Source organism: Triturus cristatus, chromosome 4_2 (assembly GCF_964204655.1).
Source record: "Triturus cristatus chromosome 4_2, aTriCri1.1, whole genome shotgun sequence".
Classification (NCBI taxonomy): Eukaryota; Metazoa; Chordata; class Amphibia; order Caudata; family Salamandridae; genus Triturus; species Triturus cristatus.
This window is the reverse complement of record NC_140586.1, coordinates 695,292,446-695,309,802: the sequence shown is the minus strand read 5'-3', so window position 1 is coordinate 695,309,802 and position 17,357 is coordinate 695,292,446.

Genomic DNA, 17,357 nt, shown 5'->3' with positions numbered 1-17,357 from the left:
AGACTGGACTACTGTAACAGTCTTTACCTAAATGTTCAACAAAGATTTTTGAACAAATTACAAGTGTTGCAGAACGCAGCAGCTAGACTGCTCACTGGGACATCGAGATTCTCCTCGATTTCTAAGGAAATCAAAAAATTGCATTGGCTCCCGGTAAGGAGTCGAGTACGTTTCAAGGCTCTGTGAATGGTTTTTAAAGCACTCCAAGGCACAGGGCCAGACTATCTAAAATGGCGATTCCAATGGTATATCTCAGAAAGAACACTTCGATCAATGTGGGCCAAGTTAGTCCTAGTGCCACGTACAAAAAAGCCCGATGGGGTGGCAGAAGCTTTGTTCACTGTGCGGTAAAAGCTTGGAATGATTTCCTGTTCCACCTGAGAAATGCCACTGAACTTTTGTCCTTCAGGAACGGCTTAAAAACGTGCCTTTTTTACCAATAATCTGGTCCCAATAAATCCGTTCTTCCGCTCTCGGCCATTAGGAGATATACCTAGCACCAGTACACCTCCGGATAATCGACGTGCTTAAAAAATGTCATTAACATAACATACCATATTTTGAATCACATTGCTGGATCATACTTTATGGCTTTTACCCAGCGTTTGTGTAGACATCGAAATCTGCCTTTAATTAAACCAAAGGTCATTGTTTGCCTGCGAGCAGCATTGTACCTCCTTTGTCTAAGGGTTCAGGAATGAAAATATGGAGCAATGATCCATGGTCTTAAGACATTAGCACTGTCACCTTAAAATGAACAAAGGTGCTTTAGAATTTATGAAAAACCCAAAGATTAAATTTTAAAAACAATTACGCCTCCCAGCTATCCTCTTGCTAGCCACTCACATAGTCCATTGTGTATAAAAATGTTAAGAGTCTTGAGTGCTCCCAGGTTTTCGAGCAACTAGCTCTGTGATCAGACATGTAGCATTGGATAGTTAATGAATATAGGCTATTTTTATTTCGATACACATACTCTATTACAGAGGGTAGACAAATTAGAATATATGTATAGTCTACACATCTAACCACTTGGTGAAAATCTGCTACTGCGTAGAATTGGATTTTTGTACCTTCCAATTCAGCAGGGGTACTTGGAAATGCAATGTGTGAATTTATTCTAGTCAAGACTGCGTCACGAACATTTATAAATTCATAAGGCATTCTGTGATATTCCTCATGCAACTGCAACCGTGTGTTGGTAGAAGCTAAAAGGTGTAAGCTACACAAAACCTGAATGTGTTTAAAAATAGCACCACTGTGTTGTGATTAGTACAGGGTCCAGAACGTTAATTGAAGTTATAATGACCAATTTGATCAACTTGTACCGACCACACAATTTCTCATCTGTTTCTTCAGTTAGAATCACTCCCTGTCTGAAAATCAATTTTCTGCACTTACTCCCTTAATAAGCTCCAGGAATCTGCAACCTTCTCACTACAGTCAGTATCATCTTAAGGACTTCTGGGGACCCGGGCACGAAATATTGTGGAGTCCCCTTTTGATCAAACTTTAATTTGAATACCCATTTTTCCTAATTCTGCCCTATATTGCCTAACAATTGAATTATATGATAAAGATTAAGATACACAAATACAAAGATGTAAGCCAGAGAGAAAGATTGCTTTCCCACCCCCCTTGCAAATTCTCACCTTGCTCAAGCCTTGAAATATTTCTAACTACAGCATAGAGTGCAGCCGTTATGAAAGGTTGCAATGTATTTGGTCCTACTTTTTTTTAAAATAGTGACTCTGTGTAAGGTAATTGCATCTAGTAGGTAAGTATTTTTTATCGCAAAATAAGGAATCACAAAATGTTTGGTGTGGTATGCTATTTTAAGAAACACACTATTAGCAATTCTTTGTAAATAGCAAACACATTTTTGGGGGTCTCTAACCATTTTGTGACTGGTGTGAGACTCGCTATTTTTCATACATCAGGCGCCTAATTTGAATCAATATACTATCATCAACTTAAGTTAAAAGTCATTGCTTCCTCATAAGAAATCATCAAGCTCAGCAATTTTAGTAAATTGCACCTGATCATCTGGGAAAGATGTGGCATTGATGTAAGGATTATTTAAGATGAGCCTTAATTTTGTATTGATCTAGTTGAGACTGCTGTAAAAGATTTGAGAATGGTATGCTGATGTGTATGCCTTGTTCCCATAAACTTTGATGGCAATTAAGTGCGCCTAGCAGACTTGGACACTAAAAAGCTATATTGTGAAGAAGGGGATGTTTTGAAATGTTTGGGCTTGGGTCTTCTCAAGAGTGATCCCTTCAAAGACACAAATGCATAAATAAACTGATGAAACTGTTTACAAAACACACAACACACATATAGGGAACACACTTGTTGGAGGAGTGGCGAGGACAAAAGGAAAGTGATTTCTCATTTTTACAGAGCACTAGAACACCCTTTAGATGTGACGAAGACAGGCTATATTGTACAATGGGAGTCGGATCTGAATATTTAGATTAATTAATATTGAGAAAAAGCAATACCTATATAGATTTAGGGAGTTACCTTAATCCTTTTATAGAGTAAAACTGGGCCTGGATAAATGGCATCTACCACTCAAATTAGCCCTTCAACAGGTCCTAAACGTAAGGCATATTCTAAGTCTCTATACTGCACCCAGTCCTCCAAAATATCTCCATGATTAAGAAATGAAGTTAAGACCACAAAGCTGAAGTTAACAGTGAACAATATTATTAGTGATTGTTAATGCTTTGTGATGTAGGAAACAATTGGTTGGAAGACCAACAGCCTCTGATTATAGAAACCATGCAAAGTTGATATGCATTGGGTACTTAGTGACCCTATGACTGACTAAATGGAGTAAAATAAATACACACTTTGAGTGCTCTTCAATCTAGATGTACATGCCCCGCACTAGCAATGTATAAAATTCAAGCTTTCTGTAACCAAAAACCATTCATATTGTCCTTACATATTATCAGGCCCCTGGAATGATGCGATTCTGTGGCTGTGATGTTGCCACATAAATTATAATTTTTCTGCACTTGCCACATTATCTATCTTCCGCTGCTTAATTTTCAGATTTTAAGAGTTTGTTTTTAGCTCAAATCGATCAAACATTGCCAAATGCGCTGCCACACGTTTTGCGCACAGGGGCAGGCTCTTTGGAAAGCTTGACATATCACTTTTCAGTTGCTAACTGCAGTTGCTAAACTGTTTCTAGTACGGTTAACCTTTTCCAAGGCACTAATAATGTGTAAAAAAATAAAAAAAAGAAGTAATACTGCCACAAAATGGAATGCAATTTGCTGCATTATTTGCCTTTTAGCACACATAAATTTGTCGACCCTGTTGCATAATGTGGTCATAACTGCTGCGTAACTTCAGTGGGCCTTTATCTAGGTTATAGCTCTCTTTGTGATTATGTCTGGTACGGTAAAGTGAACAGTTATCCAGGGACCATCCAAGATGTATTATTTCTATTAAAGCAAATTCAAATGTTAATTGAGCTTGATCATTTTTTTGCCTGTATGAGACAAGACATGATAATTTAATGAAGCTTTTTTTGTTAAACTACCAGCTAAAAACACCATCTCAATATCAGCACAATAACAAGTCAGAACAAATGATACTATTAGATTGCAAGAATGACCTGACTATTTCTACATTTACAGGTCTGAGACAAGGAAGGTAAAATTGGAATCCCTGAATCTTTAGTATTTGTGTGCACACTGCCATGAAGTAATCTGTCAGATAATATTCAAAAAGAAGCATTATTGGTCAATTTCCTTTAAATAAGTTCCTTGTGCAAACGCCTTTTCGTGCAGGGGTTACAATAACGAATGGAATGGTGTGGTAAATTCTAAGGATTTTATCCTTTAAAATTTGGCAGTTCAACCCTGCTGAAATTTAACTGGGGAAAAACGTCTGATAATGAGTGCGACATGCAAATTGTGATGCAAAAATCCCCAAGATCCACATGTTATGCATCATATTTAGGAAAAATCTTGTAAGTGTTCTTTTGTTTTTTGTGCAGAGGTTTATATAGCGCGAACTTGACCCGATTCCAATCAGATATTCGAGCGCTTTACATAGCACCAGTTATGTTATACAAGGATACCCATTCATTTTTTGTTAGGCACGGGGGGATTAAGTGATTTTCCCAGAATCACAGGAAGTTCAGCGTCATTACCGAGACTCGAACCCAGTTCCCCAGGTCCGAGGTCGAGCGCCCTAGCCGTTAGGCCAACTCCTCTCCTCTTCTGTTTTTCACGCACAGTGAATTCCAAATCCCCAAGGTGATTAGATTTCAATGGGTTTGATAAATACCCCAAATGCTCCACTGTACTCATAACCGAGGCCTAGGTTTGCAAGAATGCTACATTGTTATCTGTATCATGCCTTTAAATTCAAGCTCATGCTTCCATATAAAGCCATGCACAGAGGTTAGCCTTGAAGTCCCTTCTGTTCTACAAATGTTGGTGACTCCAAGTACAACACTTGTGTCTCAAACCTGCGGGTTTGCATTGATTAGAGAATCACTTTGAGTACCCTGTAAACTGAGCCCTATAATTTCTCTTTTTTTACAAAAATGTTCCCTCTTCTTGGCAAAAGATATTTTTCCCTTTGATTTGAACTGTTCTCATATAAGGCTGTCAAGTCATATCACTGTTCACCACTCTCAGCCCTTAGGCAGCTGCCTGGTTGAAGATTAAGGGGCAGATGTAGAGTTTGATGGATAATAATTCTTCCATTAGGGTAGTGGAGGACACAGTGTCCTCCACATTCATGGACTTCCATCTGCCAAAGATATAGAGGTCACCATTGGTCACCGGATGATCTCTGTACCTTGAACGTGACTGCCACCTTGGCGGGCCTGTCAAGATACAAACTTTAGTGAACAGTTGCAATTGGATTTTATGGCTTGCCCTGGCTGTGGGGGTTAATATAAATTTGTTCCAGAACCTGCCAGTGACAGACAGAAAGAAAAGGACATAACACAGCACACCCTAAATTGGGGAAGTGGTGTAATGCCCTTCCTCCGATGATCCATCTTCATCAGGCCACCATAAGAAGATTTACCTCAATTGAGCAAATAAGGGATCAGTTGAGAGAAAGCTGATGGTTCTCTCAACTCTAAACCGGTTGGGCAGACAATCATTTTGGCAAACACAGGAGTAACCTGTCTGCCAAACTAGAAATCGTCCCCATGTACAAAATAGTGGATCAGTTCATGTTAACAAAGGTGAAATTGTGATAAAGATTTACAGATTGTTTTCAAAATAAGCATTTTCTTGACCGTATACGTGTTTTATTGTATTCAAGTATAAAATGTGGTGTAGAAATGTGTGTAGTTCGCTGGTCATGTGCTCCAGTTTCAATTGGATAGCTGGAATACAAAGCACCTTTTGCAAAAATGCTTGTGTGAAGTGCAAGATCCAAGAAGCAACAGCTCAGTGGCTCAACCAGACAGTTTTGGCTTTAGGGAGGGTCTCTTTGGGACCCCCCCTCAAAAGGTGTTAGGGGAAAGGGTATCCCTACCCTGCCCCTTTATGTTTTTTAAAAAACCTTTTCAGGACAGTAGATTAAGTCCCTGAGCCCTGTAATGGCTGCCGCAATGTTTTTGTTCATGTTGCGGCCAGTCAATCGGACATTTGGAGCTTGATGGCCCATGGGAAAAAAAAGCCTCCAATCACAATGCTCTATATCTTGTTAAGTTGAGGTTCTCGGACTCTTGCGAGAGTCCCTTAAACCTAACCATCCAGATACACAAATATTTATTTACCTTAATATCTCCAAAACTACTGAATAGACCTACACCAATTTACAAAAAGCACACTTTTTCAACCAAGATTTAATGTCATGCAAAATGTGGTGTAATTCCATTCAGACATTTTGGCTGTAGTGCTTTTAAAAAAAAGAAATATGGAAATTGTATGGGGATTTTGCAATTTTGGAACCCCCTTTACTCTTACCTTGCTTGATGAATCACCCCTAAACTTTCCATGAAGGTCACGGAGGTTTTTCCTACCCCGTAAGTGATTATTAAATGAGAATAAGATCTATTGTGATCTGCTGGGACGACAAACTAACATTTGAGGGAAACATACAACAGTTTGAAACCACACATTGAGAAAGACGAGAAGGGGTCTTTAAACTGGGCCCTTGAATTCATTCGAAAGAGGCATTGGTCGGCCTTATTTACTTCTACCATTTGGTGTAAGAATTACAAGTTTTGGAGAATATTTTACAGAGAGAATAGGGGTGACTAACTGAGAGTGTGGTTCACTGACCCCTCTATATGTGACTGCAAAAGGATACCTGCAGTTGATACTGTTCAGATACCCTGGATTAAGAACAGATTCATATTGCGTTCTGGGAGATAATCGTCTTCCGTCCTGAAGAAGGTGCTGTTTAAGCAGCGATACCCACCGAAACACGTTGCCGCCTTTAGTTAACAGGCAGACTGTAGACTGTGAAAGACATTTGTTATTACTGTCAAGTTTACTGCACGAAAATCAAATGTCAGAAAAATGAATTTGGTCTGCTGTATTGGCCTGTTTTAATGATTGGAAATAATTTTTCTTGCTGGTTCTCCCAGTATTGTATTAATTTGTTTGGTTTTTAATATTTGTGGGCAATACTTGCCTCATAGTGTTTTTAACCTTCTTTTTATATGTTTTTTTATACCTAATAAAATACTCGTATTTTTCTAGCGTTTGGCCTTTGATGGTGTTGGTGTTATGTTCTGGTGATTTGATTAAGTGTGCGATTGTATGTGGTTTGGTTTATTAGGGTACCCAAAGGGGATTTCTTTTTGACTGAGGTCTATTAAGTGCCCTACTCCTTTGGTGGTAAAGGGGTCCCTCTCATTCTTTTTGAGTTACAAAGATCTTTGTCAAACTAAAATAAAACTTCTCTTGTACTGCATATACGATTAGACATAGAAAATGTGCATTCACACATCCATGATGATACAATCATAGACATGGGAACAGACCGTGATTATTCTGCAGTTGCATTGATATGGAAGAAAGCCTTTGTGAGAAATGTTTACGAGAGTCAAAGATAAATCAAAAGTGATGGCATTAAGGTGTGCCTAACTTTTGTCATCAATACAGAATGTTAATGTTCTAGTTGTTAGTTAGAAGTCTGCGGTGAAGCTGCAGTAGAACACTGAGGAAACAGATGACAGGCTGCTGCTGGTGTTGAAACTACATATTTTACTCAGGATATCTGACTTTGTTCTCACATGGCTAATGAAGATAGTGTGAACCTATAGAAAACGTAGTATCTTTTTAGCTTCTGGAGCACCTTCAATAACCTTGATGAAAAAAATCATGAAACAACACCTCTGTGCTGAGGATATGCATTTTTTATAGGGCATAACCACCATAGAATACAAAACAATTCCTAAAGTGAACTACTACCAACAAATGATTGATATTGTGACTAAAATATGTCATCACCCTTTAGATGTGCTCATTTTCGGGACGTCAAATAAAGCTTTCACTACAATGAATTTGAATGAGGGTCATATTACGAGTTCTGTAATGGCTGCCACAACATGATCCAATTTGTGGTCAGACAACCCCCCACCCCATTGTGGGGCACAAGTTCTGATTAGCGCTGTAAACTATAACTGGTGTATTTCAGTGTTTTTTAAATAAAATGTTATGTTTTAACTGACATTTTCACCAAACTATAACATCACTTTAACTTTTGTTTTTTCAGTGAATATATATATATATATATATATATATATATAAATATTACCTACTGGCGGTTGTTATAGGTAGTTAGAGTCAGGGCCAAGTTTCCATAGGAAGAGCATTTTTTGTTTTGCTTATAACTTTGGCGTCGTATGATGAATCTTCATGAAATTTGCCAAACTAATTCTTTGTTCATATCAGCTCTCATGTTGAAAGTTTGGGGGTGATTCATCACGGGGGGGGCCGAGAAAAAAGGGGGGTCTCAAAAAGTGTTTTCTCCATGTTAATTTCCATAGGAAACTTTAGACAAGGCTACAGGTCGAACGGGTGAACGGATTCACCCTAAATTTGGCAGGGAGAAGGTTCTTGGTCTAAAAAGCACACTTTTTGTTTATTTGGTGTAAATCCGTTCAGTAGTTTTGGAGAAATATTGAAATTTACAGATATCGATATTTGGGAATTCTGTCTTCTGATTGGCTGCGGGGTTACGAACACGAGCTTGCTGCTTATTGGCTGCGAGCGGTTGCAACTAGGAAGTGTTGGCATCCATTTTGTGATTCCGTTGAAGTGAGTAAGGGGAAAAAAGGGCAAAAAGAGTAGGAAAGAGGAGGGCAGGAGCGCTGTGAGGTCTGTGGGGTGGTTAGGGTGTGCTACACAGGGAGTGTGAAGCGATGTATTCACCCCTGCGGTGTGAAAGTGCTGTTTTGCCCAAAGTGAGATGGTGCTGAGGTGAGGTGCCGGTACACTCGGGGATGAAACCGTGAGCTGATTGCTGTAAACTGATCTGCTCCTGGCGCTGTAGCATACTGGCCGCTGTAGCATAGCTGTGCAAGTGGTGTTAGTATGGGTTTAGACTATAGCGCTGTGAGCTCTGTGTGGTGGTTAGGGTGTGCTATAGAGGGAGTGTGAATCAAAGTATTCACCCATAGCGGTGTGAAAGTGCTGTTTTGCCCAGAGTGAGATGGTGCTGAGGTAGGTGCCGGTACACTCGGGGATGAAACCGTGAGCTGATTGCTGTAAACTGATGTGCTCTGGGCGCTGTAGCATACTGGTCACTGTTGCGTAGCTGTGCAAGTGGTGTTAGTATGGGTTTAGACTATAGCGGGAGTGGAAAGCAAAATACTCACCCATACCGGTCTGAAGACTCGAGTGGAGTGTTTTAGCAAGCAGGAATAAAGAAATAATCGTGAAGAATATAATGCAGAAGGTTGCAATGCCACAGAAGACAAATGGTGACATCCGGTGTGTTTAAGAAAGTGGCTTTGTGGGTTGAAGTGATGGAGTCTGCAAGTTACATAAAAAGTGTCTTAATTTAAGTGCCATAAATGGAACCACTGGTGCAAGAGCTAAGGCATCCAGCTGAGGCAAACTCCAACCGCTTCTGCTGTATTCAAACCTAAGCTCCTGCATCAGTCAATTCCACATTACATTTTACAGTTCCATGTGATACAAACAATACGTATTAGACATAAATGACTGTAAATTGTAGAATGAAAATAAAGGTAGGATAGGATTACCACACTGTGCCAACCAGTTCCTAAACAATGCCGAGTTTTTTTATCTTGATCGCCAGCTCATGAGCAGAGGCTGAGGATGAGCTAATTTGTGTGAAAGGGCTTCGTGGATAACAGGCAGGCAGAGAGACGTGTGTACAAAGAATAGATATGGTTTCAAAATGGATGTCGGGTTTAGGCTAATTTCGCAAGTAAATAGCATATTTGCATAGGCCATACATCATCCATCCCTGATTAGTATGGAGACGTAAGGCCCAAAAATGAAAACACAGTTCAAATGCCTAAGCACACTTAGAAAGTTATTATATGAAAATAGTTCAATTGAAGTGTATTAAAAAAATGTATAGGAAAAAGTCAAAAAAGTTGGAAAAAATCAATCCAAGAATAAAGTGAATTGCTTACAAGTCTTGGAGATTGCAGTCCGGAAGTTCTTCAGCGGCTTGAGATGCGTAATGTTCCAAGAGGTGACTGTTGCCATCATGTGAGAAAAGCAAAGCGATCCAATTCATATCCTCAGAGGGACAGTAATGTTCCTCGAATGTTGGAGCGGCATTTTGAATTGGCAGGCAATCTGCGATGTTGTCAAAGGTCGCACGTTGCAGGAGTTCTTTCGTGGCTGCGCAGAAATCCCATTCCGCCAGGATACCTTTTTGTGTTGCATCCGCCATTGCTCCACTGCCTGAACAATCAAGTTCATGGTTTTCAAGATACTCTATTACCTGTTGGATATAGGGAGCATTTGCTGGGATGTTGGAAATGTATAGATCCATTCGCCAGTCGATTGGGCAAGTTTTGCAATAAAAACACGGTTGCACGCAGATCGTATATGTGTAAATAAATGTCATGTTGTAGCTGGCTCCGATAATAGATAGAGGCAGGCAGCCGAAAAGTTGTTCCAATTTTTCACGGTATTGATGTAGCTTTGCGGAGAGGCGTATTCTGTCGGACATGTTTGTTACAACAGGAGTGCAGCCATTGTTAACAAGCTAAAATAGTAGTAGGATGGCCGCAAACAGAGCGAGAATTATGGGCACTGTTCCTGTTATTCCAGAGATGATGGAATGAATGAATGCAAAAATAACAATTGATGGACAGAATGCAGAACAATGTCATACATTCACCCCAGTTCAGAGATCTGGGCCTAAATCCATCGTTTTTTTGCTCACCATGCCATTCCAGTTTGAACCCAGCCATATGCAAATCAGTCTTGACCCTGTGCCCCATGGGAACAGTCCAGCCCGAACTGCCAAGCCAGGTCCTCCCTGGACTGGAAACAAGCATCCTAGGACCGGTTTCGGGCTTTCAGCCCTCATCAGCCAGGATAGCCTGATTCCTGTGGCATGGAGAGCAAGGGACTCACGTCTGAGCATACCCTTTCCACTCGGGGTGACAAATGCAAAAATAACAATTGATGGACAGAATGCAGAACAATGTCATACATTCACCCCAGTACAGAGATCTGGGCCTAAATCCATCGTTTTTTTGCTCACCATGCCATTCCAGTTTGAACCCAGCCATATGCAAATCAGTCTTGACCCTGTGCCCCATGGGAACAGTCCAGCCCGAACTGCCAAGCCAGGTCCTCCCTGGACTGGAAACAAGCATCCTAGGACCGGTTTCGGGCGTTCAGCCCTCATCAGCCAGGATAGCCTGATTCCAGTGGCATGGAGAGCAAGGGACTCACGTATGAGCATACCTTTTCCACTCGGGGTGACAAATGCAAAAATAACAATTGATGGACAGAAGGCAGAACAATGTCATACATTCACCCCAGTACAGAGATCTGGGCCTAAATCCATCGTTTTTTTGCTCACCATGCCATTCCAGTTTGAACCCAGCCATATGCAAATCAGTCTTGACACTGTGCCCCATGGGAACAGTCCAGCCCGAACTGCCAAGCCAGGTCCTCCCTGGACTGGAAACAAGCATCCTAGGACCGGTTTCGGGCTTTCAGCCCTCATCAGCCAGGATAGCCTGATTCCAGTGGCATGGAGAGCAAGGGACTCACGTCTGAGCATACCCTTACCACTCGGGGTGACAAATGCAAAAATAACAATTGATGGACAGAATGCAGAACAATGTCATACATTCACCCCAGTACAGAGATCTGGGTCTAAATCCATCGTTTTTTTGCCCACCATGCCATTCCAGTTTGAACCCAGCCATATGCAAATTAGTCTTGACCCTGTGCCCCATGGGAACAGTCCAGCCCGAACTGCCAAGCCAGGTCCTCCCTGGACTGGAAACAAGCATCCTAGGACCGGTTTCGGGCTTTCAGCCCTCATCAGCCAGGATAGCCTGATTCCAGTAGCATGGAGAGCAAGGGACTCACGTCTGAGCATACCCTTTCCACTCGGGGTGACAAATGCAAAAATAACAATTGATGGACAGAATGCAGAACAATGTCATACATTCACCCCAGTACAGAGATCTGGGCCTAAATCCATCGTTTTTTTGCTCACCATGCCATTCCAGTTTGAACCCAGCCATATGCAAATCAGTCTTGACCCTGTGCCCCATGGGAACAGTCCAGCCCGAACTGCCAAGCCAGGTCCTCCCTGGACTGGACTGGAAACAAGCATCCTAGGACCAGTTTCGGGCTTTCAGCCCTCATCAGCCAGGATAGCCTGATTCCAGTGGCATGGAGAGCAAGGGACTCACGTCTGAGCATACCCTTTCCACTCGGGGTGACAAATGCAAAAATAACAATTGATGGACAGAATGCAGAACAATGTCATACATTCACCCCAGTACAGAGATCTGGGCCTAAATCCATCGTTTTTTTGCTCACCATGCCATTCCAGTTTGAACCCAGCCATATGCAAATCAGTCTTGACCCTGTGCCCCATGGGAACAGTCCAGCCCGAACTGCCAAGCCAGGTCCTCCCTGGACTGGAAACAAGCATCCTATGGCCGGTTTCGGGCTTTCAGCCCTCATCAGCCAGGATAGCCTGATTCCAGTAGCATGGAGAGCAAGGGACTCACGTCTGAGCATACCCTTTCCACTCGGGGTGACAAATGCAAAAATAACAATTGATGGACAGAATGCAGAACAATGTCATACATTCACCCCAGTACAGAGATCTGGGCCTAAATCCATCGTTTTTTTGCTCACCATGCCATTCCAGTTTGAACCCAGCCATATGCAAATCAGTCTTGACCCTGTGCCCCATGGGAACAGTCCAGCCCGAACTGCCAAGCCAGGTCCTCCCTGGACTGGAAACAAGCATCCTAGGACCAGTTTCGGGCTTTCAGCCCTCATCAGCCAGGATAGCCTGATTCCAGTGGCATGGAGAGCAAGGGACTCACGTCTGAGCATACCCTTTCCACTCGGGGTGACAAATGCAAAAATAACAATTGATGGACAGAATGCAGAACAATGTCATACATTCACCCCAGTACAGAGATCTGGGCCTAAATCCATCGTTTTTTTGCTCACCATGCCATTCCAGTTTGAACCCAGCCATATGCAAATCAGTCTTGACCCTGTGCCCCATGGGAACAGTCCAGCCCGAACTGCCAAGCCAGGTCCTCCCTGGACTGGAAACAAGCATCCTAGGACCGGTTTCGGGCTTTCAGCCCTCATCAGCCAGGATAGCCTGATTCCAGTGGCATGGAGAGCAAGGGACTCACGTCTGAGCATACCCTTTCCACTCGGGGTGACAAATGCAAAAATAACAATTGATGGACAGAATGCAGAACAATGTCATACATTCACCCCAGTACAGAGATCTGGGCCTAAATCCATCGTTTTTTTGCTCACCATGCCATTCCAGTTTGAACCCAGCCATATGCAAATCAGTCTTGACCCTGTGCCCCATGGGAACAGTCCAGCCCGAACTGCCAAGCCAGGTCCTGGGGATGGGTATTCCCAGACGTGGGACCCGTGCTCACTACGCCACTGGAGTAAAGCTATCCTGGCTGATGACGGCTGATAGCCAGAAACCGGTCCTAGGATGCTTGATTCCGGTCCAGGGAAGACATGGCTTGGCAGTTCGGGCTGGACTGTTCCCATGAGGCACAGGGTCAAGACTGATTTGCATATGGCCATGTGTAAACTGGGGTGGTGTAGTGGGCAAAAAAACGATGGATTTAACCCAGATCTCTTGACTGGGGGAGAATGTCTGCATTGTCAGCATTCCGTCCATCATTTGTTTGTTGTAACGCTTTTCGCCCTAAGTGGGATGGGTATTCCCAGACGTGGGACCCGTGCTCACTACGCCACTGGAGTCAAGCTATCCTGGCTGATGACGGCTGATAGCCAGAAACCGGTCCTAGGATGCTTGATTCCGGTCCAGGGAAGACATGGCTTGGCAGTTCGGGCTGGACTGTTCCCATGAGGCACAGGGTCAAGACTGATTTGCATATGGCCATGTCTAAACTGGGGTGGTGTAGTGGGCAAAAAAACGATGGATTTAACCCAGATCTCTTGACTGGGGGAGAATGTCTGCATTGTCAGCATTCCGTCCATCATTTGTTTGTTGGAATGAATGAAGTCTGATATTAGACTAAAAACAGTTTGAAAGCCCTTGACGAAGGCCGGAGAGACAGTGTTAAAAAAGTGTGCCAGACCTTAAATGTCAGATGTGTTGAAAATTGTGTCACAATTCACAAAGTGTAATGGGAGGTTCGTATTTAAAAGGGAGTGTATTTTACTTGAAGTTCGTGCTATCTGCAGTCGATAAATTACTTTTGGAGAAGTGAGGGACATTTCTGTTTGAAACAAATGCGCTTTCAGTTTACTCCGTTTAATAAAATCTGTTTTCAAAGTAGGTATTGAAGGCCAAGTTGAACTTTGAGAGTTACTTTGTGTGGGTGGGAATAGAGATTGCCTGAGGAAGTTATCCGGTTTGAAACAGTAAGGACATACAGTATGCCAGCTCACATTGCGTAGCAGTCCATGTTATTAAGAAACAGATAACTGCCGTTAGAAAGCTGTGTGAATGTTGGTTTGATTGTGGGAGTTGGCGTGCTTTTAAGAAAGCACGCAAGATTGGGGGCTGTAAGCTTAGAAGTGTTGTGCAGTTGGACATTCTTGCATAGTAATGAATGACTGCCATTGTGGTCCCACTTTTCACCTATGATAAAAACTTCAATATCCTCTTTAAGACAGCGATATGTAAATGGGATAAACCACTGCTCATAAATAAAAGCGCTACCTTATATTATCACATACAACATGACAAACAACATGTACACTAGGCCTGGGCGGTAAATTCCGTTCCGTTCGCGGAATTTGCGGAATTTGGGTAATTTCGCGTTCCGCGGAGAACGCGAAATTGCCCAAAAATCTGCGTTCCGCGACTTAGCGAAATTTTTTGCTTGTTCGCGTTCTCAATATGCGTGTTCGCGAGATATTTCATCCCGAGCACGCAAACAGCGATCGCGAACAGGAAAAAAGTATTGCGAACAAGCAATTCCGCGTGTTCGCGGAATTTCTGCGTGTTCGCGGAGATTTTTTACCGTTTCGCGGAGATTTGCGAAACGCGATTGCGCAAATTCCGCCCACCCCTAATGTACACCTAGCAGACACAACAACACTACGTACTGTGGGAACCGTGGCTAGCCATGTACACAAACCAAATATAGCACCTCTGCCACACAATGCATAATGCGGGGAGAGATGGGAGGAGAGTATGTGCGACAGTGGCAAGTGATTCTCGATTATAAAAGTATACAATGCAAAGTGTTGAGGGGATGTGTCGGAGAGACTTAAGTATGCAGAGCACAGACATGTACATGTGAAGATACACTGATGGTCTATTGAGTGAAGTGGACAGTGGACGCAACCATGATAGTACAGTCAGTAGGGAAGATTACGAAAACATAATGCGTACGTGCCCCCTCCCCCTCAAATCTTTAGCGTAGTGGGCTGGCTCAGCATATGCAAGGCTAGCGTAGGGGTATGAATAAAAGGCACGTTTCTCTGGGTGTGGTTCTCTTCCGGAATGGCAAACATGTCTGTCAGGTCAGCGCAGCTTACACCGCCACGAGGCTGACGCTGTGAGCGAAGGTGGCTGCGGGAATAATGCTCATGGCCGCTGCGACGCACATATGCCCCACAGTTCACCTTTCGACACTGCCGTATGTGAAAGAGGGCCAACCACGTGCCGGCGGAAGCTCCTGGGCCGAGGTCTGCGAGCTGGGAAGACTCCTGAGATCAACGCTGACCACCGCGACAGAGGCAGACAACTCCAAGCCTGAGGCCCAGCACCGTGGTGAGCTCTGTATGCTACTAACACAGTAGTCCAACAGTGGAACGGGACCTTGATCCCACAATGGACGATGTTAGAACTGCATCTGAGAGCGCAGATGAAGATATTCCTTTCGACCAGCTGTAACCAACTGTAGGTCCCAACAGTGGAACGGTGTCTTGATCCCACAATGGACGATGTTAGAACTACATCTGAGAGTGGAGATGAAGGTACTCCCTTTGACCAGGTGCAAGCAACTCTAGGTCCCAACAGTGGAACGGTGTCTTGATCCCAGAATGGAAGATGTCCAATATTACCTGCTGCTGGGTTTTCAGAGAACTCCCTCTGTTGAGGTGCATCAGACTCTGTGCTTCCGTAGCTAAGTGCTGCACATGATCATTGGGCTTGGCTGACTGCAGTGGGTGGAGTACATCGTGGTACAGCAGGTCGGAACCAGTGTTTTAGCTGGTTCTAGATCACCAGCAACCAATCCAACTATTTGGTCCATTGGCCACGTGGGAGGAGTGCCTTGATGTTTAGGATTGAGATCTGTAGGTGGAAGGGATATTGATGTACATTCTGTAAATGAACCTTTCTTTCCCTATAGGATATAAGGTATTTCCCCCACATGTCGAGCGCTTGAACCGCTTATCTCTCCAACTGTGTGCAGACCGGTGAATGGATAGTGTGAGTGTTGGTGTTATGGGCCCCACCAATGATTGCATGTGTGAATGAGTTAGTGTGACACTGGGTCTGCGACGAAAGGAGGATATCGGTATGGGTTAGCTTTCCCCGTTACCAAGGTTTTTGCGCTCCATCAGTGTCTTGATCCCAAAATGGACGATGTCTGATATTACCTGCTGCTTGTTGTTTTTTACAGAACTTCCTCCGTTGAGGTGCATTGGACTCTGTGCTTCTGTAGCTAACTGCTGCACATGATTATTGTGCTTGGTTGACACCAGTTGGTGGAGTACACCGCGGTACAGCAGGTCAGAACAGTGAAACGGGGTCTTGATTCTGTGATTGAGGATGTCAGAAGTTAAAGTTTGTGATGATTTGTGTGTACCCCCTCCGATCAGGTGCAACCAACTCCGTGTTTCCGAATCCAACGGCACGTGGTTGTGAGGCATTAATGACCACTGCCTCTGGCCTATTCTGCAGTCAGCAGGGCTCACAATTCAGATCGAGTGGTAATGGTTTAATTACAGAATCCAGTAGGCAACTAACTACAACGTCTATTGAAATATACACAATAGCCTTTTAGTATACTTGGTTGAAGAAGTTTTTTAAGATGACTTATAGGTCTACTATGCTTCTTGGTAGTGGTAAAGAACACTGAATAACAGTGTACACAGTGGACGGCAGAGATCGCAATTGGAATTGTTTTGATTTATTTATTTCAGAGTTTTGTGTAATTTCTGTTATTGTATTTTGTGAAGAAGGAGTGAGAAAAAGTATTCATGGAAGACTGTGCTCACTACTGCCTTCAATTTATACTGCAGACAGCAGTGTTCACAATTCAGATCAAGTTACTATTGTAGATGACGCAGTCCTGTAGGCAAAACACATTGCTCCAGTGCGCTCTGTCCGCACCACGCATACGCATCATCGCAGGGTCCGCACATGGTTTTTTTTGCTTTGCGTACTGCAAACTGGACAGCTCAAGTCAACGCCACATGGCTGTGAGCCCTTGCTGACTGCTCTCTGGCCTACACTGCAGACAGCAGTGTTTACAATTCAGATTGAGTCGCTATTGTAGATGACACAGTCCTGTAGGCAAAAGACATTGCTCCAGTGCGCTCTGTCTGCACCACGCATACGCATCATCACAGTGTCCGCACACGGTTTTTGTTGCTTCGCGCACGGCAAACAGGACAACTCAAGTCAACGCCACGTCGCTGTGGACCCATGCTGACCGCTCTCCGACCTACACTGCAGACAGCAGTGTTTAC